The 26,478-nt window shown below is 41.2% G+C and overlaps 1 long non-coding RNA gene across 1 annotated transcript in view; it reads right to left on the reverse strand.

Moving 5' to 3' along the window:
• Window positions 1-2,655: 2,655 nt before the first annotated feature.
• Window positions 2,656-26,478, reverse strand: part of LOC139006275 (uncharacterized) — a 30,555-nt gene continuing 6,732 nt past the window's right edge. Inside the window, exons 2-5 of the long non-coding RNA XR_011470748.1 lie at window positions 9,368-9,418; window positions 8,480-8,647; window positions 4,268-4,399; window positions 2,656-2,702 (exon numbers count right to left, since the gene is read on the reverse strand). This is a non-coding gene — a long non-coding RNA (uncharacterized lncRNA). The remainder of the gene's footprint in view (window positions 2,703-4,267; window positions 4,400-8,479; window positions 8,648-9,367; window positions 9,419-26,478) is intronic.

Genomic DNA, 26,478 nt, shown 5'->3' on the forward strand with positions numbered 1-26,478 from the left:
CCACTCAGTATGCTCCATTTGAATGGATTAAATGTATGTGACTCATATGAAAGGCACTACTGCTTGCTCTTAATAGAGGAAGCATTAGCTCATTACCTAACACCATAAAGTGGTTTAAATGGCATATACTGATTTGAAGAACAGAAGTAAAAATAACAACAACAACAAAAATAAATAAATAAATAAATAACAATGTTCAGAGCTGTAGATGGCAGAATCCTCTCCCTTTCCCTTTGTTTTTTTCTGTTTTTCCCATGAACCTATTTGCGCTCTGCCTCAAAATCAACACAGAAGACAAAATCAGATGCTGTAATCTGCATTTTATAGTGCCATTTGAGTACAAAGAGGTGTTTTTCAATTTTTACCTTTTTTTTTTTAAATCAGTGCTGCTCAAACTTGCTCCCAATGTTCCAGGAGCCAGGCCAACATGGCTGTGTGGACACACCTTTGCTAGGTGCTGTCAGGCTTCAGGGCTGGGGCAGGGAACATGCCAGGTGTTGCTGGAAACGAATCGCTCTCCTCTCTATATAGCAGGAGTCTTTTCATTATAAAATGCAAAGCAGCAGCCGTTTTCCATTACCCCCATCCCCAGCCCTCCTCACCCAGGGGGTAGGAAGGGGCTGGGAGGATATTTACTCTCGACTCTTTGATTTCTCTTATTTAACTGAGCCCAGTGACAGCTGCTTCTCTGAGTGCGACGCCAGCCAGCTCAGGGCTAGCCACCCTGGAAGGCAAGCGGCAGAGCTGACCAGGGGCTTTGACCAAGCCTGAGCTCGCAGGTCACAGCAACCTCGGCAGGCAGGCTGCTCCTGAAGACTCTAGGCCCCTCCCAGCTCCGCACCCAGCTCCCTGCTCCCCCCCTTTCACCACCAGGCACCACCAGCGTGGTGTGCCCCATGGCTTGGTGTGCAGAAGCCAGGGTTGCAGGTTCAAGATGCTCTGCCTCCTCCTGGCACTTCGATCAGTCAGTCTTTCTACTCAGTCTTAGTCTTTGGTCACTGCTGAGGTTTTCTGGACTCTCTAGGCCAGGGACAGCCAGGACCTTTGCCTCTGACCAAGGCCTGCCTGCAGCCTGTCTCGGGTACCCCCAGCTCAGGAAAGCATGGGAGCGTGGCCAGCCTGGCTGAAGGGCTTTGGGGGTGTGGGGGGTTGGCCAGCTGCCCCACCCTCAATTGGGATGGGAGAGGCTGATCAGGGATGGGGCTGGGGAGGGGCTGGGCAGGGCAGCCATCTTGTGATGGCATTATGGCATGAGGGTCAATTTACATATTACCTCTTTATTATATAAAATTCTTTTTTGAGAAATACCATACTGTTTTCCTAGTGTCAGCACCATTTATATTCTTGTCAATAGTGCAAAGATTTCAGTTTATCTACATACTTGCTAACACTGGTATTTTCTGGGTATATTTGTTTGTTTGTTTTTTTCTTTTTAACCATTCTAATTGGTATGAGTTACTTAGTATTATAAGGCAATTCTAAACATCAGATTCTTTCACAACTATACTTGTCTTTTAGAGAGATTTTCTCCTTATAAAATGCAGAAATTCCATGTTAACTTATTATTTCCAGGCATTTACTATGTAATCCACTTATACCATTACTATTTTGTAAGACTACCCAATTGGATATTGAAACATTTATAATAGCCATAATATTAATAAATTTCTATCTTTTAAAAATGATATTTACAAAAAATTCTTTAAATTATAGAAGTTGGAATTAATTAAATTAAAAACAATTTTTTTTTCTAAGCTCAATGTAGGCAGTTCTGAGTCTCATGGCAATTTTGAAAGAGAAAAAGAATAGGAATTTTCATTTTATCTTTGGTGATAATTGAAGTAGATCATGTTTAATTATTTTTAGTTTCAAGTCAGTTTTGACAATTAAGGGAGGCCAAGGCCTGGGGTCCTTCGGTCATCAGGGAAATCCAGTGTTTTCCTGCCCTGAATGACTTCAGGATTAATGTGATTTCCTTAAGAATCTTTAACTCCAGATGCATATTTTATCATATGTCTACATGTGAGTGTTTCATATTTGGTAGACAATTAAGATAAAATATAAATATTTATAATCTAACCTTATTCCATAAATTTTTATCTTGGAAACAGAAAAAGAAAATATAGAAAGCAGTAAAGAAGAAAGTTACCTTTTCTGTCATGATTCCATCAGAATTTTTTTTTTTTTTTTTAGAGAGCAGTGAAGGCTGGGGTAGGGCAGGAATGGGGGGGTGTATACTCTCAACAATAGAGATTAGAAAAAGAAATTCTTGTAATTCAAGGAGATCTTTGAGAATAATAGTATTGCAATCTTCAAAAGTTTTAAAGTCATAAAAGACAAGGAGAGCCTGAGGAACTGAAAGAGGTAAGACAATGTAATACAACATGTCATTTGAACTTCTAGCTTTCCAGGGGATATTTATTAGGATAATTGGTAAAACTTGAATATACAATGGGAAAAGTAGATATGACATTGTTCATATAGAAAATACAATAATTAATAAAAACATATTCCCCTGGCCGGTTTGGCTTAATGGATAGAGCGTCGGCCTGCAGACTGAGGGGTCCCGGGTTCGATTCCGGTCAAGGCCACATGCCTAGGTTGCGGGCTTGGTCCTGAGTGGGGGTCGTGCAGGAGGCAGCCAATCAATGATTCCCTCTCATCATTGATGTTTCTAGCTCTCTCTTCCTCTCCCTTCCTCCCTGAAATCAATAAAAAAAAAAAAAAAATTAAAAAAAAACATACAAGAATAAACTGTGTCTCATGTACTCACAACTGTAAACCTACTTTTGTCACACACTGTATGTCTCTAGACTAAATGGTGATAATGCATAATGTTAATTTCCTGATTTTATTGTTTGTATTTTGGTTATGTAGGAGAATGTCCTTGTTTGTAAGAATTACACATTAAAGTGTTTACATGTGATGGGACATCACATTTGCAACTTATTTCCAAATGGTTCAGGTAAAAAGAGATTCTTTGCTCTAGTCTTGAAAATATATTTACATATAAAATTATTCTTAAGTTACAAATTAACTATAAAAAATTAAGATATGAAGATATTTTATTAGACAAAAAGGAAGATTTGTAAAAACAGTGAAAAGAGTTTTATTTATAAAAATGTTTAACTAAAAAAGTGAAGGCTATTTGTTTTATCCCAAGGCATCCAATCCAAAGAAATACAACTACATATCTTTATTTTAGACTTTGTATTTTATATAGTCTGGGTGAGAGCTGTACAATAAAGGAAAAATCAAGATTAAACCTACATTCAGTAGGTTTTGTTACATATTGAATGATGATAAAAAGATTGACTATACTTTTAGAAGTTATTTAACAGAAATCTGTATATAATATTTGTTTAATTCTTGTTCCTTGAAAACATCTTGAAAACTTTAACATGCAAAGCTAAGGTGAACTGTGAGAGAAATATACAAAAAAGAATATGAATACATTTAAAACTGTGATGAGCATCAGAGATATGTTATAGTCTGTCACAATAGGAAAAAATATAGTGGTTTAAATAAGTGAATCAGATTCCAATAAGTGAGCCGTCTTCCACAGCTTGAGGATAGGCATGATAAAACCTTTCATGACAAATACACGCTTTCCTTCTTACCTACTCAAATGTTAACTCACAGTCATGAAAATTTGCTTGATAAAGATGGTGCTTAGCCCACCAGAAATGTGTTGCATACTCAGTTTTCCAAAGCTTTCAGTTAGTGTTTTAAGTGAAGAGGAAACATTTTCTATATAAATTCCCTGAGCATTTTATAGCTCCTCCTTTTGTGTTAGAATATTTATGTCACATTGTGAATGACTTCCAAGCTATTCAGATGTCTTAGTCTCTTATAAATTTGCTTTTCTGAACATTTGTTGCTGGGATGTTCATTATGACATATGTATACTTTAGGGTAATTTAAAACACAGCATTACTTACTGATTATTCCAATGTAGAATTAATGATCTATAATAATAAAAGCATAATATGCTAATTAGACTGGACATCCTTCTGGATGACCATCTGGATCAAGCCACAGTGGCGGGGGCCTGAGGCCGAGGCAGCCGCCACTGTGGTGGGGGCTGAGCCCCTTGCACGAATTTCATGCATCGGGCCTCTAGTTCTACAATAATTCTTTATGTCACAAAATCCTTTTGTTTTTCACTTTAATTTTTTTTTAACTTATTTGTTTTCAGTGTGAAAAACTTGGAGAAGAAAAAAGGGAACGTGAATAGCAGATGCTTTGCGTTATTTCAAAGACCTACCTGGAATGAGAGGTCTTGGCAAAAGACCTCTTCTTCATTTTTCTCTCTTTGCACTGGCTTCTTTTGTTTCCCTTATCCACTTGGTAGATGTTAAGGCTGCCAAAAGCTTCAAACACGGTAAGGGCCCAGCCTCTGATAAAGAAAGCACGTAATGCTCTTAGTGCCAATGCTAAACCCCTTGGAAATGTACTGTGATTAGCCTAGTCCCATGGTCGGCAAACTGCGGCTCGCAAGCCACATGAGGCTCTTTGGCCCCTTGAGTGTGGCTCTTCCACAAAATACCACATGCGGGTGCACACGTACAGTGTGATTGAAACTTTGTGGCCCATGCGCAGAAGTCGGTATTTTGTGGAAGAGCCACACTCGAGGGGCCAAAGAGCCGCATGTGGCTCACGATCCGCGGTTTGCCAAGTCGCAGTTTGCCGACCACTGGCCTAGACTAATCCAGGTGAAGCCCTGTTTCAGTTGATTGTAGCCAAAATACAAGGCCATTCTAGGTGCTGAGAGTCACCCAGGTGACCATGTAGACTTGCAGAAGTGTCAGTTCTCAGTAAGAAGCTTGGGGAAAAGGAGTGGGCAAATAATTACTCACTATAGTTATAATGGGAAACAACGTTAATAATTATGAAAACATGTCTGATAAATTAAAACACATATTTAACCGTGTATCCAAACTTAAAATCCTTCAAGGCCAAAAGTTGTTCTGAAAGAAAATGTTTATTGAGCCACATGCTCTCTAGAAAAGGACCAGGAGCTAGGGCACTCAGTCTGAGCCACCAGCACAGGGCTGGATGGAGAAGACAAACACCCCCACATCCATTGTCCTGGGGTTGACAGAGCTCTTTCGTACAATGGGTTTGGGGAAGAAAGATATAAGTTGTTTTGAAGGAATTTACATGGGCTATAGGTAATAGAGGCAGAAAAAGGTGAAGCGAGGACAGTTCTGGGACAGGCTAATAGTCCTTAAGAAGAAGAAGTGTTTGCTGCTTTTGGATCTGTTGTGAGCCACCGTCTATAATATTCATGTTAAATCAAGAGGTGATGGTGTCTGGTGGTTGGCTGTTCTCTCTAGATAAAGCTGAAATAGCCATCTGGAAGTTGATTCAAAGTTTTATTACACATTCAGGAATAGGAGCAGTCTTTTGCTAATTTTGGCTTGTGACTGTTAACTGATTAAGATATTTCAGAATTTTTCTGTTGTTAGTATTAAAAGTAGAACCATATGGGGGCAGAACATCTCTCACTCCACATTTCTTCAAAGCCAAAGTTAATTTCAATGCTTATTCAAGTATTTATGTGGTACCACCTCAAAATCTGCAAGAGACTAAAATTGGATTTGGTGACTCAGAAGTTTCTATCATAAAGTCAGCCAATTCTGTCTTTCCATTCCTCTCTATTCCAACAGAAAGCAATGTCTCAAATGAACTTTTGTGTACATGGATATATATATATATAATTAGAGGCCTGGTGCACAAAAATTTGTGCACTCGGGGGGGTCCCTCAGCCCGGCCTATGCCCTCTTGCAGTGTGGGACCCCTCGGAGGATGTCCACCCCAGTGGGGACCCTCACCCCATGGAGGTTTGGCCTGCCTGGGTAAGGGGCTGAGGGCTGTTTTCAGGCTGGCCACACCCCCTTTGGGTGGGGGATCCCCACTGGGGTGCCTGGCCAGTCTGGGTGAGGGGCTGAGGGCCGTTTTCAGGCTGGCCAAGCACCCTGGCGATGTAAGCTCCCAGCCTCTCCTTTTTTTCTTTTTTTTATATCTGGGATTTATTTACCTTCTATAATTGAAACTTTGTTGCCTTTAGCGGAGGCCTGCAGAAAGCTTGGCTTCCTCCATCGCCAGGGGCAACCCACTCCTGCTCGCTCCAGCTCCGTGGCCACGGCTGGCTGAAAACATGTATCTGGGGTTTATTTACCTTCTATAATTAAAACTTTGTTGCTTTCAGTGGAGCTCAGAGCCGGGCCGTGGCAGGCGGGGAACCTTGGCTTCCTCCATCACTGGAGCAAGCAAGCCTCCTGCTCACTCCAGCTCCATAGCTGCCGGCCGCCATCTTGGTTGGGTTGATTTGCATATAGTCGCTCTGATTGGCTGGTGGATGTGGCTTAAGGCATAGCGAAAGTACGGTCAATTTGCATGTTTGTTTTTTATTAGTATAGGATATATATTTTATAAACATTCCACTATCTTATCTAATAAGGAGTGGATATGCAAATTGACCATCACACCATAATGGTCAAGATGGCTGCGCCCATACTGGAGGCAGGGATTCCGTAACACAAGATGGCTGTGTCCACAGCAGAGGCCAAGTTTCCACACAAGACTTAATGAGCAATCAGCAGGGACTTGAGGCTGCATGGCACTGGGCTGGGGCAGGGGACCTGAGGCTGCGCCCCTACCTGGTGGGGCTTGACAGGGGACCTCAAGGCACGCTCCCCACCCTGACCCAGGTGGGGGGACCTCAGGCCATTCCCCCTGCCCCAGTGCGGGGCCAGGGGACCTGAGGCTGCAGCCCCCACCCAGCAGGGCTTGACAGGGTCCTCAAGGCTTGCCCCCTGCCCTGGCCTGGGCTGGGGGACATCAGGCCATGCACCCCTCTCCAGGCCAGGGGACCTGAGGCCATGCCCTCCCCCCCCTCCCCACCTGGCGGGGCTTGACGGGGGTGGGGCCAGCTGGGTCTGGATCTAGCTCAATGGGGGCGGGGCCGGCTGGGTCTGAATCTTGTGCGATTTTGAGGCACACGTGGGTGGGTGGGGACTTGACTCTGGTTCCTATGGTGCACCCCAAACTCTGACAGGAGAAAGATTTTCATATACATTTTACTAATTTTCTTTCATCTCTGACACTTCTATTATAGACAAAGGGTAAATAGCAATATTAAAATATTTTCTCTAATTAATTCCCTTTTAATGTGCATGAATTCCGTGTACCAGGTCACTAGTATGTATATAATGAGATAAGGAAGAAAGATAGCCATATGTGGGAAACTTGGGAAATAATAAATGTCAGACTGGTCTGGATTTGAAAATCAGGGCTAGAGATCTGAGTTTCCTAAAATCTCAGCATGTACCCTCATAACTGTCTCTGAAATTCATTGCAGAGTTCAACTGCCCATCCCCACCACCAATGAAATAAGTTTGGCATTATTTCTTAGAGAGCTTTGTGCAAGGATGACTTGCTCAATTGTGAGAAATGCTTTTGATGTGCACATCATGCTTTCAACAAGAAAATACATTCAAAGTATTTATAAAAACAACTCCCCTCCAGTGTAGTAGAAAGTGGGTTCTTTCTAGTCTATTGGCATAGAACATAATGGGTCTAATCCAACAGTACCTGAGCAGGGTGTACGGTCTGTACTAATATATCTATGATGTTGCTGTCAATGGTGCTTCTGAGCAGAAAGGTTAAATGCATTTCCTAAGCATGCATGCCATCAGAGGTCGATACAGTTTCAGCATTAGCAGCTGTTAACTTTGTCCTCTTGAGCTTGGAAATCTTTCTGAATCTGCTGCTAATTTCTTTTCATTTTTATACTCAGTGAAATAGGGAGGCAGGGTAAGTGAATCCAAGATAAAATAAATCAGAAAAGAGAAATGCTCTTTAAAATAATGCTATTTTTTTGTTAAAGTCAATACTTTACATATATTCTCATAAACATATTTTAATTTTTTATTTTAAAATTGGAGCACTTCATTATATTAGCATTTAAGATTTTATATATATATATATATATATATATATATATAAAGTAAATATATATATTTACTTTAACTCAGAATAAAAAAGCAATATTGGATTTCTGGAAGTGTCAAATTGTTTTCAGGCTTGACTAAAAAATATGTTAAATGAGAGAAAATGCAAGAAAAGTGACATAATATAGTCCCTTTAGATATTGAAATAGATTTATAAACCCAAAAATTCTTAAGATCACAGAATCACGTATCCAAGCTATTTTCAACCATTACGCCACAAGAAATTTCGAAACATACAATATCTGACTATTTAGTCAGGGGTGACCTCATTTCCCTTAGATTTTCAAAAAAAATTACAACAGCAAACACAACAAAAGCCATCTGGTGTGAACGAATCAAAATTATACCTACTATTTTTTGTCAAGTCAGCAAAAAAATATAATGTATTTTTTGGTGTGCCACAGAATTTCAGTAATTAGTTTATGCGTATCATGAAATGAAAAGGGTTGAAAATAACTTACCTCTCCTGATTCCTTTAACCTTAAGCCTTAATTTTGAGCTTTGTCTTCAAAGAAAGAGTTTCTTTTGGAAGATTGTCCATGGAAGGTATTTCCTGGCAAAACATGGCTTCCCAATGGGGTAAGGAAGGGGTGGGGATACTTTCCCTCTGGCTCCTTGTTTGAGACATCCTATAATAAAAAGCAGATTAACAAGAGAAAAACAAACACAAGTTTAATCTATACTAATAAAAGGATAATATGCGAATTAGACTGGACATCTTCCAGACAACCTTCTGGACGTCCTTTGGGACAAAGCCACAGTGGTGAGGCCGAGGCAGGGGCAGAGGCAGTTAGGGGTGATCAGGCCAGCAGGGGAGAGCAGTTAGGAGGATTAGGTCAGCAGTTAGGGGGATCAGGCCAACAGGGGAGAGCATTAGGGCGATCAGGCAGGTAGGCGGAGGTGGTTAGGGGCAATCAGGCAGGCAGGCAGAGTAGTTAGGGGTGATCAGGCAGGTAAGCAGGTGAGTGGTTAGGAACCAGTGGTCACGGATTGTGAGAGGGATGTCCCAGATTTGAGAGGGTACAGGCTGGGTTGAGGGACACCCCCCTCCCGTGCATGAATTTTGTGCACCAGGCCTCTAGTAATATATGAACCTCCTGTATACATGGGAGAGACCTAGGAACCCTGAGCCATTTTCCCCAAATGGCCCAAACCACCACCTTTAAATACCATCTTCAGCTGAAGACAAAAGGCATTGAGGGGAGTCAGTTACGGGAGATTATCAGGAAAAGCACAATAAAGAAGGGTAAGATTATGATGCAGATTTAAGTCTATGCCTTCTGCACTGATGAGTTTCTAGAAATAAGGTCATCCTCCTCTTACTGGTACAGGGAGGGAGTCAACCATACCTGGGGGAGGGGAAATGGTCCCTCTTTCTTCTCTTAGTTCTTCTGGCTGGCCTAAGAATTAAATTTACATGATACAGATTAACAGGAGAAAATAACCAGATTTAATTATGTATATACATGTGGGGGTTGGAGCTCCACAAGAATATGGGGCCAGAAGGACAAATCAGGCAGTTGAGGCTTATACACCATGCTGTCTTCAGCTAAAGAGAATGTGGTTTGGGCTTCAAAGGGGAAGGGAGGCAAATGTTTGATAAACAAATATTTGCTGGGCCACCTTTAAGTGGGACAAGAGAGGACTTTGATCACACAGGCCTTGCTAGGTTTCTCCCTATCATGCTTAGTTCACATAAACTATAGTTATCTAAGATGATGACTCCCTTCCTGGAACAGGTCCTCTATCTAAATTCTTTTAGGCAATTAGAGGGAGGTCAAAGCTTCTTCCTGAGTATTTGTTTCTTAAAACAACCTGCTTAAAACAATCAATATCCAAAAAAAGGCACACTGTGGGGTGGCAAACTCTGCACCCCTTCACTTACAGACGGAGATTTCCCTTACAAATGTAATATACAAAGGGGAACTTCTTTCATCTCTGCTATTTCTTAGAATTTATTAGCCTAAAACAATCCTATGCCAAAGAAATGTGTTTTGGGATGAAAATTCTGTTTCCTACATGAAATATCAGCAAAGCATACCTTTCATTAGATAGCTTGTGCTATTTTTATTCCAAGAGAAACTTATTTTTTCTTATGATAGCCAAAATGAAGATAAAATGATAGTGTGCTCCAATATCCATAAACTTTCTGAGAGTAAGGGGACTGTGGTTAAATTTTAATTTCTATGATTATGTTTTTGTAGTCCCATTTGTTCTATTTTTATATGCCCCTAATTTTGTTTACTTCAAGTATATTTTGAAAGCCTCAAATGGGAACAGTTTTAAAAAATAGTTGCCAGTCAAATTAGTCGATATCGTGAGTACATCAAGACTTTTAAGGCATTTTCAAATAGCTGAAGGTTCCAGATTAATAAGTAAAATCCTATATAATAAAAGCCTAATATTCTAAGTGTCCAGTCATCCATTCAACCAATCAAAGCGTAATATGCTAATGATATGCTAAGGCCACTCAACCACTCGCTGTGACGTGCACTGACCACCAGGGGGCAGGTGCTCTGACTGGTAGGTTAGCTTGCTCCTGGGGTCTGGCCAATCAGGACTGAGTGAGACAGGCTAGACATGCCCTGAAACCCTCCTGTGGTCACTCCCTAGCTGGCCAACCTCCCATATCTCTCCCCAGCCCCAGTTGTGCACTGGTGGAGTCCCTCAGCCTAGCCTGTGCCCTCTTGCAATCTGGGACCCCTTGAGGGATGTTGGAGAGCCAGTTTCAGCCCAACCCCGCTCATTGCAAGAGCTTTCCCCTCATGGTCAGTGTGCTCCCACGGGGGGAGTGCCCCTCAGTCAGAAGCCGGGCCCACAGCTGGCGAGCACAGTGGCGGTGGTGGGAGCCTCTTCCACCTGCGAGGCAGTAGAACATCCCCTGAGGGCTCCTGGACTGTGAGAGGGCACAGGCTGGGGTGAGGGACCCTACCAGGCCTCTAATTAAATAATAAGAAATATATGAAAAAATGTGAATTGCAGCGTGAGCTCTGATATGCTCCAGGGGTGTAAAGATTTACCCTGCAGCTTTGTCTGCAGAGGCAGAATAGGATGATTATTTAGACAGAAGGGTGGTTCAGAGTGTCCTCTAAGCTTGGGGAGGTGAGTTCACCTTGCAGTATAGTAGTGAGCCCTGGAGCTCAGCTTCTGAAGTCGGACAGCCTGATCAAATTCTAGCTCCAAACTACCCGGAAAACTAGCAAGTTGCATGTCCTATTCTATCTTAGTTTCCTCATCTATAAAGTTGAGACAATAATAATATTCACCTCTCAGTGTCATTTCCAGGTTATACTTAGAAATAGCAGTGTTATACCCATATACGTGTAATGCATGTTAAATATTAATCGTGCAATTATTCTGAAAGTTCCACTCTCATCTCCTAAGCTGGTTCATGTGAAGCTCTTTAGAGATGGGGCAAATGCCACACTGTCAGACCAACCCCCACACCTCCACCCCAGCCTCCAAGGTCAAAATAGGATGCTGGTTCTTATAAAAATGACCATAAATTGTCAAAGCACATCCGGAAAAACATCAAGAGCCAGTTTCCACCAAGTGAATTCAGGGAGCTTCCCACATTCTTCTTTCAAATTGTTGACTTAGTCAGGAAACAATTAAAGAAAGATAAATGCATGGCTCACTCTTCCAATCTCAAAGTAAAACCAAGCTCTGATAACAAGTTAATACATGGTTGTTTTTGAAAAAAGACACATCCGGGTAGGTAGATTTTGCTAGAATAACTAAAGTCAATAGGCTAAATTTTCTTAGTCTTTGTAGAGATTTATTTCTCAGAAATCTCCATCTTTCTGTAACCTCTCCAAGTTTCCCTTAAACAAAAGGACTTGGGGTCCTTAGATGGGAGATTATCTTTTCCGGAACCCAGGACACAATAGATAATCTGAAGGTAAGTCAGACCAAATACAACTTTGTGAAGGCATCTGCAAAGTAGGTTTTCTCACCATGGCTTCATGGGAAAGAAAGCCTTGAGGGGAGGGGTAGACTAGGAAGGGGTGTAAAGATTTGCCTTTTGCTCATTTCTTGATGACACTCAGCCTTGACCTTGACAAATAGGCATTCTGGGTCTATGCCACAGATTTACATTCTGTAGGCGCCTATGGCTGGCTGTTGGCCATCTTGAATTCAGTTCGCTCTGAATGAGAGGAATGCGTGTTGCCAGTCTCAGAGGTGAACCGAATTTCATCTTCTGATCAAGATATTTTAGTTCACTGAAACCTTACCAGCTTTAGCAGTGGTTCTCAACCTTCTGGCCCTTTAAATACAGTTCCTCATGTTGTGACCCAACCATAAAATTATTTTCATTGCTACTTCATAACTGTAATGTTGCTACTGTTATGAACTGTAATGTAAATATCTTATATGCAGGATGGCCTTAGGCAACCCCTGTGAAAGGGTTGTTCTACAGCCAAAGGGGTCTCGACCCACAGGTTGAGAACCGCTGTTTTAGAGAGAAAACAGCTCAGCCAAATCCTCATTTCAGCTCTAGCACATACATACTGGTGTCTCCCTGGTAAAATAAGCAAATTCTTATCAGTCAGCATCTGTTTCCCCCTTTTTTTCTGAGAGTCTGTTTACCATATTTTTCATTGAGAGACTTCCCCATGGGGTATAATTGACTTCATTTTTGCTCATTCATAAGATTTTTTTTACATCTTCCAGCTGCAACTATTTTAAGCAAATTTCTGAGGACTTATAATTGAATGTGACTCATTTGAGTGAAGTGGAACTACAGTGCAAAGCTGTGGCAGTCAAAGCTCTTTTGAAATACAGTAAATTTACATAATATATATTTTTTGGTATATGATTTATTGTTGAAGAGGCTTGTCAATGTCTTCTCTCTGTTTGAAAATGAAGTGGATTGTTTTTAAATATGCAAATGTACAGAAAAGATTATTTCTACCCCCCTCCCTTCCCAGAACTTGCCAGTGCTAGGAAGATAATCTAGACAAAGTAGACTCATCACTTTCATACAACACGAATCAAATCGCTATTGCCAGGCGTTTCCATAGCAACTGCCTTCCTAAGCAAACTTCTCTACAAAATATACAGCTGTTATTTTATCTTGTTGCTAAGTTCCCTTGACAAAACCACACTATAATAACCACTCACATATATGTGGTTAAAGGGCATAAAGCTCCCATGGGCCTCACATGGCTTATCTTTTAAATGATAACTTAGAAATTCAACCCTCCATCGTCAGCACCCATATGGATTTTTCATCTCCTTTGCTTTGCAACTTTGCCATATTAGGGGAAATGCATGCAGGTCTTTAATCTATATTAATATTAGTGGTGTGTGTAGAATTTTTTCTTTGTTTTCATTAATAGTCAACAATTATGTTAAATGACCCAAATTTCCATTAGATGCTAAAGGAATATTTATAATATTATATATCTCCACAATAGCTATGTTCTCTATCATTATTTATTCTAATTATTTTAGCCTAATCATGACTGGACTACTCTCTGAGTACCAAGTATTCCTGTAATTGAAAACAGAGGTAGGTTCTGTCTATCTACACTAATAAAAGAGAAACATGGTAATTGGCGTACGACCACTACCCTTCCCATTGGCTAATCAGCGTATCCTTATGCAAATTAACTGTCAGCCAAGATGGCGGCTGGCAGCCAGGCAGTTGGAAACGAACATGAGGCTTGCTTGCTCCAGGGACTGCAGACTCCAACGTTCCCCGCCTCACTTGCCCGACTCTCAACTGCAACTCTAAGCAACTATTACTATGTTGTAAATAAGAAGCTAAACAAAACCGGCTTTCAGTCAGCCTCGGACCGCAACATTGTATCCATGTTTTCAGCAGCGAGGCCTCAGAGCTAAAGCTGGCCCAGAATAAAAAAAAGAAAAAAGAAAACAAGGAGCGGTTGGGAGCTTTTAGTCAACTGCCAGCGGGAAAACAGCCCTCAGCCCCTCAGCCAGCCTGGCCAGGCACCTCAGTGGGGACCCCCACCCTGATCCAGGACACCCTTCAGGGCAAACCAGCCAGCCCCATGCACCAGGCCTCTATCCTATATAGTAAAAGGGTAATATGCCTCCCGGCACTGGGATCAGCGTGACAGGGGGCAGCGCCCAAACCCCCTGATCAGCCCTGCTCTGTGCCTGATAGGGGGGAGCTCCCCAATCCCCTGATCTCCCCGCGGCTCTGTGTGTGACAGGGTTAGGCGCCCCAACCCCCTGATTGGCCCTGCTCTGTGTGTGACAGGGTAGAGCCATAACCTCTCCATCGGCCCTGCCCCGAGTGTGACAGTGGTGGTGCCCCAACCCCCTGATCGGCCCTGCTCTGTGGGTAATAGAGAGTGGCGCCCCAACCCCCCTCCATGGGCCTTGCTCTGTGTGTGACAGGGTAGAGCCATAACCTCCCCATTGGCCCTGCCCTGAGTGTGACAGGGTGCAGCGCCCCAACCCCCTGATCCGCCCTGCTCTGTGTGTGACAGGGGGTGGTGCCCCAACTCCCCTATCGGCCCTACTCTGTGAGTGACAGGGGGGAACTCCTCAACCCCCTGATGGGCCCTGCTCTGTGAGTGACAGGGGGCAGTGCCCCAACCCCCCTGATGGACCCTGCTCTGTTAGTGACAGGGGGCAGCGCCCCAACCCCCTGATGGGCCCTGCTCTGTGAGTGACAGGGGGCAGCGCCCCAACCCCCTAATCGGCCCTGCTCTGTGCATGACAGGGGGTGGTGCCACAACCTCCCCATCGACCCTGCCTTGAGTGTAACAGGGGGCGGTGCCCCAACCCCCTAATCGGCCCTACCCTGAGCGTGACTGAGGGTGGCATCGCAACCTCCCGATCCGCCCTGCTCTGTGCATGACGGGGCGGTGCCCCAACTCCCCAATCGGCCCTGCTCTGAGCCTGACCAGGGGCTGCACCTAGGGATTGGGCCTGCCCTCTGCCACCCGGGAGCAGGCCTAAGCCAGCAGATCGTTATCTCCCGAGGGGTCCCAGACTGGGAGAGGGCACAGGCCGGGCTGGGGGAACCCCCCCCCCCCCCCGAGTGCACAAATTTTTGTGCACCCGGCCTCTAGTCTACACTAATAAAAGAGAAACATGCAAATTAGTGTCACTCCACAATGCCCACCAGCCAATCAGGATGCGTATGCAAATTAACCCAACAAATATGGCAGTTAATTTGCATATGCTGGCACAGAGTGAAGACTGAAGGCTCTGGCCCCAGTGAAGACTAAAGACTGAAGATGACTGAAGACTGAAGAGGCTTGGCTTCTCCGCTATAGCCAGAGCAAAGGCCTGGGTCCCGGGAGCTGGAGGAAAACCAGTGCTGGCAGCCAGGGGAAGGAAGGCCTATTGCACAAATCTCTTCATGAAATGGGCCTCTAGTGCTATATAATAAAAGTCCAATATGTTAAGTGTCTGGTCATCTGTTCAACCAATCAAAGTGGAATATGCTAATGATATTCTAAGACCACTCAACCACTCACTATGACATGCACTGACCACCAGGGGCCAGATGATCCAATTGGTAGGTTAGCTTGCTGCTGGGGTCCAGCTGATCAGGACTGAGTGAGACAGGCCGGAGATGTCCTGGAGCCCTCCTGTGGTCCCTCCCTGGCTGGACAATCTCCCATGCCCCTCCCTGGCCCTAATCATGCACCAGTGGGGTCCCTCGGCCTGGCCTGTGTCCTCTTGCAATCCGGGACCTCTTGGGGGATGTCTGAGAGCCAGTTTCAGCCCAATCCCGCTCAACTTAGGAGCTGCCCTCTGGTGGTCAGTGTGCTCCCACAGGGGGAGTGCCACTCAGCCAGAAGCCAGGCTCATGGCTGGCCAGTGCAGCAGCGGTGGTGGGAGCCTCTCCTGCCTCTGTGGCAGTGCTAAGGATGTCTGACTGATGGCTTAGGCCCGCTCCCCATGGAGAGCGCGCCTAAGCCATTAGTCAGACATCCCCTGAGGGCTCCCAGACTGAGAAAGGGTGCAGACCAGGCTGAGGGCCCTCCCACCCCCCAGTGCATGAATTTTGTGTACTGGGCCTCTAGTCTCTAGATAAAAATCAGTAGGAAAATTGAACTCATTTTATCAAACTGCCAGGAGCTGGAAGAGGATACTTTACTAATATATGTCCAACTGTAACATATTTTAGCACCAATGCAAGCTGTGAATCAGCCAGAAGAAAAATAGGTCCAAGCCCTCAAGAAAAGTTAGATTCTGAGAAATATTCACAATGAGTATCCAGTCCCAACCAGTGATGAAACTCAGGACAGAAGAGAGAGGTAAGTTACACATGTAGGAGGAGGACAGAATCAATGGAAATAACATCCCCTCAAAACAGTAAAGTTTGTTTCAGTTTCACTATTACACCACTACATTTCTCCATTATTTTATTTTACAATAATAATTTTTTGTTCAGTTTACTTTCATTGTATTTGACAAGAAAACAGATTGTCAATGCCCTTATGATTATGATGTACCTTTCAGAAGATTCATTTTTAGAAATGTAATGTTTTATTTGCAAATAAGATTCAAAAATAGCTTATTCCTGCTGTTTTTCATAGAAGTAAAATACAAGGGAAGTCTTGGTTGTAATTAATTATCCACATTAAGAGTAGGAATCGCACCAGCCAAGCCACTTCCACTCCCAAAATAGACCGGGAGAGTGGTGTTTTCCCTCAATAGGCAGTAGCAGGATCCACAAAGGATCCTATTATGGTTTGCGGGGGGTGGGGGTGGGGGGAAATAGCTGTGTCATAGTCTCACATGGATTAAGATGACATCATAGTTAATATGGAGAACAAACCTATCTTCAAATTCACAATGGCCAAAACAGAGCAGGGGCTCTGTCTTATTTGCCACCAGATTCCTCCTCCTGGACCACTGCCTTAGCCTCAGTAGATACTCAGCAAATGTTCATTCATTACCAAAGAATATGATAGCCCATCCCTAGCTCAGATAAAATGTGGTATAGAAGAAAATATTCATCTTTTTTTTATAAAATACCCTTTCTTGGTGAGCAAAGTTACTAAAACACCTATCAAGTTCTACAGGGAAAATGCTAAAGAAATATTTTGGAATTATCTATTTATCTTTATTAATTCTAGAATGTAACCATTTTCTGATTGGAGAAATTAAGAATTTCTATACTTATGATAGAGTTATGATATGAGTATCTTATAAGTCTAATTGCCCAGTTTTATTATTATCAACACAATCTCAAATTTATTATCAATTTAATTTATAATTTTACCATTTATTTTGCAAATAACTACTTCATACAATTTCTAAAAGCATAAATTGCCTCACAGTTTTCTCAGGTGTTTGCATGTCATTCCTTATTGTCAATAACAATGCATTCTGTCATTCAGTCATTCATATATTCATTCTATATTCAGTAGGAACTATGAGAAATACAAGTGAATAATGCATGATTCTTGCCTAAAATTATAACTTAGTTGAGGAAGTAGCCGCATATCAGAAAATATAATGTAGAGAAGAAAATATTTTGTGAAGTGATAAGCCCAGTGCTGAAAAAATGCCAGAGGAGAGATTTTGAAAACATTCATGGAAGATGACACCTCAACTGGGGTATAATGGTTAAATCAAATTTCAGTAGACAGAAACAGAAGATGGTATTTTTAAAAATATGTTTTCATTGATTTTGAGAGAGGAAGGGAGAGGGGTAGACAGATAGAAACATCAATGAGAGAGAAACATCATCAATCAGCTGCCTCCTACATGCCCCCTACTGGGGATTGAGTCCACAATTGGGCACATGCCCTGACCAAGAATCACACCATCTTGGTTCATGGGTTGATCCTCAGTCACTGAGCCACATCGTCAGGGCAGAAGATGGCATTTTTAAGGATGAAGAAATGGGGTTAGCAAAAGCAAGGTGGTACTAAATGATGGGTATTTTTAGGAAAAAGGGTGGAGTCCAGTATGGCAGAATTATTGAACACTCTATGCTATGGTGGAAGACAAAGAAAAAATGAAAGGTTGGTTCCAAATTATAGAGTGATAAACACCAAAAACATAATGTGTCTTTAGTGTATATGCAATGAGGATCCATTAAAGATTTTTGAGGCATAGAATTGCCTTACATTCAAGAACATAAATACAATATGAAGGGTGAATGAGAGAAGCTGAATTGGAGACCCAGGCTGTGGAACTCACTAAAGTAAAAGCTAATAAGTGATTAACTACAGGGGTGGCACTAGAACTAGTAAGGCATTCAGATTTGTATGAAGTATCAGGAGAAATCCCTTGGTTTTGAAATCCACAAAGATTTGTTCTTCATGTTTTATGTACCTGGAAGAGAGAATGAGAGAGTCATAAATGTAAAATATCTCTAATTTTTCTATTTCTGATTCATCTTTCATGGAGGTACTATACATTCATGTGAAAGCATCACTACTGAAATCAAATGAAATACTGAACTATGGTCCACCTAACAACCTTTCAGATACCACAGGGGATATGCATACAGCACTTTTGGAAATACAGTTTTATATTATTTCCTTGGATTACAATTTACATTTTATACTTAATGGCTTATTAAGTATAAAATGTAAATTGTGCTTATATGCTGTTTCCCAAAATAAATTATTTATTGCTAAAGGAAGATAAATGTTCAGATTGAGAATGATCATTTGGAATCTTGATGCCACAGTTTAAGTTTTACAAATGATATTAATGAGCTAAGAATTAGAAACATATGGAGATATTAATGAGAGAGTTGGATATTAGGGGGTGGATTCATGGAATGAATATCACTAAGAATATTGATCATCAGTCTTAATAATCTTATACATTACCTAATATAATGTCTTGAAAATAGATAATCATTCAATGCTTTGACTGCTAATAGCATCAAGAAAAGCATTAGATAGTGGAGATCTTCCAATATCTTGTGGTTCCCTAAGTTTGTTTTAAGCACTGATGTTTTATTGATTTATGTAAAATATCTTTGTTCAATGCCACAGAACTCAAGATATAGACATTTACAACCTCAGAATAATACCCTAGAGAGAAATTTTCAAAGAATTAATAATCAAGATGTTTGACAGTCAGCCAGCTGTGATCATTTTTAGACAGTAAGATCATGAACTGTTTTCTATCTTAAGACCTATAATAAAAATATTTTCAAAATTATAATAGGAAATAATTCTGTTTACTCCATATAATGTCATGAGAAAATTTATATTTGAAAAACATTTCACATCCTTTTTGTATTTTAAAGTATATCTAAATAGTCATATAAGGCATTGGAAATGAACAATGCAATAAAAAATAATAAATCCTATTATTCATGTTGTTAATTTTTTCCTGAGAGGAATTTATGCCGTTAATTAATTAGTTGAAGAGTAAATTATGTTACAGATATATTCATATAAGTTTTAAATACTCTATAATGTTGTGAATACAGGCAATCATTTAGATGCAGTTATTATGAACATGGAGAGAAAAGATTCTCAAGGCAATATAGAAAATGAGAAAGTGAGTTGGACATTTAGAATAAATTGAGCAATTTAAAGACAATCTAGGTTCTCAAATAGATAAATTTATGATTATGTATATATATACATATATATATACATATATATATATATATATATAGAGAGAGAGAGAGAGAGAGAGAGAGAGAGAAAAGCATAAAGGAAAATAATCAAACCCTTGGCAACTTACCTTTTAAGTACACAGCCCAGAACATTGAGACTTTTATTGGCCACTACGTTTCCAACTCATACTCTTCATTGTTTAGTAGTAGAGAAAGCCATGCCTGGATCCCTCAGAAGTCACTCCCACTTATGTGAAGCTAGTCTGGCCTCACCCTCCTGCTATATATCAGGTTAAATTCAGCCTGCTGATCTTGAGAGGTGGGAACACCTTCAATATGAGTTAAAATGACTCCAAGACAGACTGTTTAAGTGTGGTTTCATCTCCATTGTATTTTCCTAAACCTGTCTGAGTTCCATCAAATTCCTCCTGTTCTTCTTTGTATGTAATTCCCAACACATATATTAACAATAGATTGACAATATATTCAGGTTTGGCAATGTGGAGGCATAGAAAGTATTATAATTATAAAGTGAAAAATAAGCAATAAATCCTTTTAGCAAGCGATTCCTCCATGGGCAATAGTAGTCAGGTAAAAGGTCCAAAGCAATCTTTGTATAATAATTAGTTTAATTGATTAAATAAATATACTTGGTAAAATAAATGCCAAAAAAAGGAGTGCATAAGCAAGCAGAAATGTAGCTGCCCAGAAATCATCCTACAGTCTTTGTATCCCTCATCCTGCACATCCAAATACTTGCTAAGCTGTGTATCCTCTTCCCATGCTTTGTCCCTGCTCAGTTGAGAACCTCACTCTTCCTCCTCTGCCTCCTGTCTTGGTACCATTCTATCAACATTCTAATTAGAAAATGAATATGCATATGCAATACATCAAATCAATTAAAAGAGTTGTTCAAATGAGCAGACAGCACAAACATACTTTTCGAATGTGCACAGAATATAATGAGCACAGATAGAAGGGACAGACAACGGGTCAGACAAGACTTCCTGAAGGAAGCAACTAATGTCTACCATCGGTGATTATGAGATTACAATTATATGGGTTCAGGTGTAGTTCTATTATTTTATGATAACCATTATTTGTACTTGATTTATTATTTACTAGAGGCCCGATGCATGAAATCTGTGCAAGGGGTTCGGCCCTCGCGGCCCTTAGCAACTTCAGCTGGCCCTCGCAGCCCTGGCTTCATCTGGAAGGTCATCTGGACAGATGTTCTGCTGTTCGGTCTAATTTTCATATTAGTTCTTTATTATATAGGATTTTAAGCATCTAGATTCACTTCAAATTATGGTATAGATTTAGATTTAGAAATGTTTTTACTGTTCTAAATAATTATAATTTAGTACATAGAAATAATTGTTTTTGAGAAAAACTGTATCTGAACAAAATATATGAATATTTGTTTTAGTATAACAAGACTCAATTGGATTTTTTTAGTCTTTTTCATCTCTTATTACTTTTATTGAACATCAGTGGAGAGTGTTTTTAAGCAATCTAAAATAAATAAATAAGTTTTTTGGATTACTTTAGAAAAAAAAAGCCAAGATTACATGAAAGATGATAAACTAGTAGATCAAAGCATTAGATGGCCAAGAATACATAAGCAAAAGAAAACAAAGGAAATCGGTAAAATAATCAGCAGGATTAAACAACAAAAAAAAGAAAAAAGACTAAAATACTAGAAAAACTCAGCCATTTGAGATATTTGATATGAGTAAATCATTTGAAATAAAAGCAAATTGCATGATGATGAAACATAGCAAACAGAAAACATTGTTAATGCAATAGTGACAAATGCCTGTTCTCCCTTGCAGGACAAGTTATAAAACATTTAGAAAATATGTGTAATAGTGAAAGAATGGAAATAGAACATAATTTGCCTGGTTTATTTTTAACAAATGTTTAAATGTTATGTGACAATTTTTCTATTAATTGTTTTCTAGAATATTTAGTATTCATGATCAGTGATAAATCAGTTTATTCAAACCATTGTTGGTTTTAAGTGTTTAATAATTTATTTTCCCAAAAATATCTAAGTATCTTTTAATGTTCTTATTTATGAGTTGTGTATGACTCAATTTAACATCCATGATTACATATATTGTTAACAATTTCATTAATTGATAAATCTCTAGGGACAAAAAAATAGGGCACAAATCGTGTGCTTAATTAATGTATTTTTATTGAGGAAATTTCATTTTATTGCCATACTCATTTAATCTTTAACATTAAGAGTAGTAAACACAACTACTAGGGAAAAAAATAATCATACTTCTTTTTTTATATTTTTAAGCAATATCTTTTTATTGATTTCTGAGAGAAAGAGGGAGAGAGAGAGAGATAGAAAGATCAATGATGAGAGAGAATCATTGATCAGCTGCCTCCTGCATGCCCTTACCGGGGATTGAGCCTGCAATCTGGGCATGTACCCTGACTGAGAATGGAACCATGATCTTCTGGTTCATAGGTTAATGCTCAACCATTGAGCCACCCTGTCTGGGCTTTACTTCTTTATTTAAAAGAAATAAAATGATTAGATAATGAGTTTTATTTCTGTAGTTTTATTGCCTTTCATTAGTAGCTTTAATGACATGTCATTGTATCTTTAAGTAATTGGTTAGTACCAATTGCTTCAAAAATCTAGTCCTCACAGAGTCATGTTGAACTGTATAGTAGTTTCACTGCTGCCCTAGGTGCCCACACTGGTAACATGTGTCATCAGGCTGTGCTTCTGTTAATTGTCACAGCACATACTCTGTTCCATGAGAGTGCAGTTGGTTATCCTCTGCTTATTTATTTATGTGCATTTTTGTTCAGCCAAATCTAGACAGGTTTAGTTTTTGCTCTGGATGCCTGTAACAGGTATACAACCAAATTTGGTCAAATACAAAGTGGGTTTAATGTAAGAATGCACAGAGACCAAAGAGTTCAATCTTACACAGGCATCTCTTAACAAAGACAAATACAACTTCTAAGCTACATTTCCAATTTCCAGTTCTTGAAAAAACATCTCACGGATCCTGTGACTTAGTTCCTCTTTCTACCAGTGGTCATAGAATCCTGGCCAGCTGCTTATGGGCTGCTCTTGAGTCGATGCCCATTCTGACTCCAGTCAACTGTCCCCAAGGTAGATTCGCTCCTGTTGCATAACACATGGCTGTAAAACAATAGGCATTGCACAGCATCTGCCTTACAGACAAATGTGAGAATAACATTGGACTGCAATGTGTGTTGGATACTAGAGGTGGTATTGCTGATACTTGTGGATGAGACATACTCAATGATTCAGCTATTCCACAAATATTTGCTGATTTCTACTCTGAGCAGGCATTGGTTAGGCATTAGGGATGCATACCTGATTAAGAGCACGCAAGCCACCCACTTCCATAAGTCCTACAGTGCTGAGGAGGGGCAGGTATGCTCTGGCTAGATAATTCAGTTGGTTGGAGCATTGTCCCATACACCAAAAGGTTGCCCATTAATTCTGCATTAGGGTACATACCAAGGTTTCAGGTTCAATCCTTGTTGGGTTGCATACAAGGAACAAACAATTGATGTTTCTTTCTTCTCTCTACCTCTGTCTCTCTCTCTCTCTCTTCTCTCTCTCTCTCTCTCTCTCTCTCTCTCTCTCTTCTCTCTCTCTCTCTCTCTCTCTCTCTATCTCCCTCTCTCCCTAAAAAAAAAAATTCAATAAATATATCCTCGGGTGAGGAAAAAAAAAAACAGCAGGCAAGCCACCTCTTCCAAAGTCCTACAGTGCTGAGTAGGGGCAGATATTAATCAACTAACATGTGAACAAGATAATTACAGGTGGTGATAAGTTGTATAAGGAAGTAAACATGACATTATAAAACAGGGGTCAGCAAATAATATTTTGAAGAGTCAGATAGAAAATATTTTAGCCCATTTCAAGACATACTGTCACTGTTGCCATGCAGGGCAAAAGCAGCCACAGTCAATGCCAAAAATAAAAAATGAATTCCAATAACATTGTATTCATGAAAGCAGGCAATGAGTTTGATTTAGCCCATGTTACAGAAAATAATAGAGTGATGGTGACTGTGGATGGTGTAGTAAGAAGAGATTTCTCTGAAGAAGAAAATTTGAATGAAAATATAAAGGATGTGAGAAAAAGCTGGTTATAAGGAGAACTGCAGAAGTCCTTACAAGATGGAACAACAAGTGCAAGGCCTTGAAAGGAAGGAATATTCAATGAAGAGAGGAGAGAGAAGAGACTGCAGTGACTGGTGTTTAATGAGAAACTGAGAAACATTATAATTATGCTTGAGAGATTGACAGATGTCAGTTTAAGGTGCTCATTAAATTGAAGACACACCTGAATAACCTGAAAGAATGAGAACTAGGTCAACCAGAATGAATGGCAGTTTTCTTGGGGCACTGATATGAATCAGTCAACTATTTATTCCCTTCCTGTCCCACCACAGGATTCAAATTCCTTGGAAAATAATCCAATTGTTGTTCATTGTACACAGTCCTGAAGAAAAGGACATTTTTCAAAGTTAAATTTGTAGTTCTGTGACCAAAAGAAGGAAGGAAGGATACATGGTGGGCATGCAAGAGCACAAGTGGATAACCACTACCGCTCTTTGTAGAGCTTCCAAATGTGAAGAAAACTTTTACTTCATTCAATTTATTTAATATCTTTATCTTTATTGATAAGCAGATGCAGCCAGAATAATGATGACCTGAACCATTACTCATTACCATTTCTTTATCCCTAAGAATATTTTTTGTTTTGAAATCTACTTTTCTTGAAATTATATCCATTCAGCTATTACTCAGCAGTAGCTTGATCATGACGAATTTTTATATTCCTGTAAATATTCTTGAAATTTTTCTGAGATGCAATTTCATTACTTGGTAATAGTTCAATCTTTTGAGATGTTATTTTTTTATGTTTGTTAGATGGGACCAGTATAGCATTTCTTCCTAGGGAAAATTTCTCTCTCTACTTTAGACAAAACCCTTATTAAGAACTCGATTCAATGCCCTGGAAATTATAAAGTTTTTCACTCTGGGTTTAGGGAACAGGAAATCTTTCTGGCTCTGTGTGGTTTCAGAGATTGCTGTTTCTAAGCCTTTCAGGTGGTTCTTTCCCAGCCAAGAATGGTTTCCTCAGACACATACAATGATAAATGCTCAGCGGAAGCCCACGGTGGACCCTCTGCAAAGATCCAGAGCTGTCCCTGTCCAACTCTCTCTGGTGTTCAGTCCTTTGTACTTTCGCTGCCTTGGTCTCTCCAGATTTTGTTTTCTTATCACAGGCAGTAGATTTATCCACCTGGCTTTGGTCTGGCAACTGTCTAGGCAATAAACTACAGCAATCTGGGGCTTGCCTCATCCGTGTGTGTGTTGTTTTTTTTCGCCTCTAGAATCTCTCTACCCTGCTGCCTGCTGCCCAATATCTTAAAAGCTGTTGTTTGTAATATTTTATCTATCTTTAGAATTGTTTCAGGAGGGTGGATAAGTCTAGTTCCTGTTGTTCCACCTTGGCCAAAGTGGAAGCCCTCAGTTACTGTAATTACTGTAATTCTTTGCTCTATTTTTTCATATTATTGATGCTATCACTCCTTTAATGGTACACAGTAGCTGTTCGATTTTTCACATCATGATACTTAAAGTCTGAAAAATTTGAAGAGTTTTCCAGAAATCTTCAAAGGTACTCTTGGACCAGCATTTAAATTCCAAGAAGGAATGACTGAGCAGGTAATTTATTGATGGGTTTGCAAGAAATATCACCTTAGGGTTAAGTGACCTTTTCATTTTAATAAAGAATCAAGGAGAAGGAGCAGAAAATGGCGGAGGCTTAGACAGACGTGTTGGTCCTTCGTCCCGGAGCAGATAGGGGCGAGCAGCTGAAACGGGTAACAACCAGCCCGATCAAGCTGGGGAGGTTCAGCTGAGAGACAGTCTGCAGCCAGGAAAGACAGAGAACTCCTGAAAAATGCGGATGGTTAGAGATTGAGGCTGAAACTTCCCCCTGGGCGCCAGCGCAGCGGCGAGACCACGCCATCTTGGGAAGCGGTTACCTACCGGCATCCAGAGATCGGCTACTAACCCAGCGGCTACTAACCCGGAGGCGGCGACTTGCGGGCGGCGCGACTGCGGGAGCCCAGAGGAGGCCTGCGCCCCTCCACGGAGGGGCGGACACTCCTGGGCGGCCAGCAGAGGCACAGCGACCACGCCATCTTGGGAAACAGAGCTGCTTGAGACTAGGATCCTGGCCTCAGCACCACCCAGTCTGATCTCAGACGCATACCAGGACCCTGCAGCCACTGGGGACAGAGACCTGTGACCACAGCTACAGACCTGCAGACACGGAAAGTTCGGAGATCCCTGCTGCAGATCCGTGAGTAGCAGAGCCCATCCCCCCTTCCCCCAGGATCGCGGGCAGTGCCAGAGTAACTAACTGATAGACCTACCCCTTGCCAGGGCCTCAGCGCTGCAGAAACTTTGGCCTGAAAGTGCGAGAGCACCTTAGAACTGATCCTATGCGCACTTCGGGCTTCAGAGCCCTGGGCTGGGAGCAAAAACGCGCACAGCACCAGGAACTAATCCTGTGCGCACTGCTGGCATCAGAGCCCTGGGCTGGGAGCAAAAACGCGCACAGCACCAGGAACTAATCCTGTGCGCACTGCTGGCATCAGAGCCCTGGGCTGGGAGCAAAAACGCGCACAGCACCAGGAACTAATCCTGTGCGCACTGCTGGCATCAGAGCCCTGGGCTGGGAGCAAAAACGCGCACAGCACCAGGAACTAATCCTGCGCGCACTGCTGGCATCAGAGCCCTGGGCTGGGAGCAATCGCGCGAACGGGAGTTTGTCCGCCTAGCACAGGCCCAGAAACCCCGTTTCTCAGGGCAGGAGGCAGCACCAAGCACCAGTGACTTGAC

The sequence above is a fragment of the Myotis yumanensis genome, unplaced genomic scaffold, assembly GCF_028538775.1.
Source record: "Myotis yumanensis isolate MYYU_CA2020_CCGP unplaced genomic scaffold, mMyoYum1.0.hap1 SCAF_1, whole genome shotgun sequence".
In the NCBI taxonomy this organism is placed as follows: domain Eukaryota; kingdom Metazoa; phylum Chordata; class Mammalia; order Chiroptera; family Vespertilionidae; genus Myotis; species Myotis yumanensis.